The sequence below is a fragment of the Elgaria multicarinata genome, chromosome 14 (genome assembly GCF_023053635.1).
Source record: "Elgaria multicarinata webbii isolate HBS135686 ecotype San Diego chromosome 14, rElgMul1.1.pri, whole genome shotgun sequence".
Classification (NCBI taxonomy): domain Eukaryota; kingdom Metazoa; phylum Chordata; class Lepidosauria; order Squamata; family Anguidae; genus Elgaria; species Elgaria multicarinata.
In genome coordinates, this window is record NC_086184.1 from 1,374,088 (window position 1) to 1,376,321 (window position 2,234).

Genomic DNA, 2,234 nt, shown 5'->3' on the forward strand with positions numbered 1-2,234 from the left:
GCGACCCGCCTCCCTCGACCCCCGGCGGCGGCGGGGGCAGCAGGAGCCCGCGGCAGCACTGGAAGCACACGGCCCACGCCTGCTCCTCGTTGACGGGCTGCTCGTACGCCTTCAGCACCTCCTCGAGGGACAGCTCCTCCGCCGGCGCCCCCGGACGCCGCCGCCGCTCCTCCTCCGGCCGCGACGGCGCGCCGCTGCCGCCGCCGCCGCCCGCCGCTGCTCCGGCTCGGGCCATGGCCGCTGCTCCATCATCGGCTCCTGCAGCGACGAGGCGGGCCGGTTTCCATAACAGCGCCGCCGCCGGCCAGCCTGAGGAGGAGGGAGGGAGGGAGGGAGGGACGGAGGGAGGGCTGAGCCGGGCGGCGTTCTCAGCCCTGCCCAGCCCAGGCGGGCAGCCCACCCCAGCCTATGGAGAAGCCGCCCGCTGCTGCTGCTGCTGCCGCCGGGAGGCGGGGACGCCCAGGCGCACTCGCTCAGGCCGCCTCCCCCGCCAGGTCGAGGGTGCCGCCGCCGCCCAGAACCCACGGGGCAAATTTGGCAGGGCTGGGGGGCGGGGGGGAAGGATCCCAAAGGGCCCCGCCCCCTTTCCCTGGCCCTGCCCCCCGCTCCACGGGCTCTTGGGTGGCTTCCCAGCTTTGGCGCAGTTCCCCCCTCCCCCGGCCCCAATCCAAAAGGAGGATTAGCGCCCAGCACTTAGCGCCCAGCACTTTCGCCCTTTAGGGCACCACCGGGCGAGGCCTGTTTGGGCCGAAAGAAGCCCTACAGCCCCCAACATTCCCCAGCTGGCTTCTTTCTGTAGGGCTTATTTGCTGTCCAAGTGCGCATAGCAAGGGTGCCCTTAAACGAGAGTACATTGGTATGTGGAGCCTTTGCCACACACACTCCCCCCAGCCCCCGCTGAAATGCAGCCCTGACACCTTCTCTGGAATGCAATTTCGGCCCCAGGCCGTAAAAGCTTCTGCACCCCTGTTTAAGACCCTGGACTTAATAGCCATACCCACCTCCTTTAGTTAGCCACGTTTATTATTCATTCATTCATTCATTCATTCAATTTCTATCCTGCCTATTTGCAGAACACCCTTGGCGTTGCACACTCATTGGTGAAGCACACCCAGGACGTTCCTCCCCGCCTTCTTCCAACTACTCTCCTTAGCTGCGCCATTTACCTTCTCTCGGAAGAATGGATTCTCTTAAATTAGGCGTCTCAGCCATTCCTGCAAGGTGCTGGATTTCACCTCCCAAGGCTTGATCCTGAAATAGGTAAAACAATGCTCCTGAGCATATGCAGAGTGACTTCTAAAAAAATGATCTATGCAAACCTATTAACGTAAGAAAATATTCACATCACAGAAACAGGTTTGTATGTATGTTTCACCTTCAGGAAATTGACTCGGTCTCCACAAGACTTCACCTGCATAATTTATTTTTATTAATTCAAAAGTTTCTAACCCTATATTAATAGATCTCATCTTCTTTCTCTTAATTTAAACATCCTGGAACCGTTCTGGCAGGGTATCCAAGAGTCATTTCGGGGCAACATTTCACTACAGGGACATCCCACTGGCCAAGAAAAAGCTATTTATCCAAGCTAGTGTATTAATTGCAATTGCATGCTTTATCTGTGGAATGCAGTTGCATGAGATGTAGATGCTGGTGATAGCAATAGCAAACAGTGGTGTGCACACACATGGTCATATATGCAAATACACACCCACACATGTCTCTGTCATTTGGTAACTTTGGGGAGGTGTATTTTGGGGTTTTTTAAGAGCAGGATGGCTAATGTAGTCTTTTAAAGTAAGACCTAGGGAAGCATTTCCCAACATGGTGTCCCCCAGAGGTTTGGGATTTTAACTCCCATCAGCCGCCTAGCTGGCATGGCCAATGCTCAGGAATGCTGGGAATTGTAGTCCAAAAGACCACCAGGTAGGGAAACTCTGAACTAAGGGATAGAAGAAAGGCCACTCCCTCCCATGACAGCCAGGGCGAGGAGCCTCTTTCAGTCCCAGGGCCAAATTCAATTCTGAAGAAGCTCTCAGAGGCTGTGGGTGAGCCGTGGGTGGGGCCAAAAGCAAGCAGGGGGCAAAACAAACAGACACACACCCCAGCTTGTTTTAGTTTAAAGCACTTCCTGCCAGTCACTAATCCTTAGGCATTTCAACCTTTTAGAATAGGAGAAAAAACTGCACCCAAACAACAACAAAACCAGAAACCACCGAAGTATCAGTGGTTGA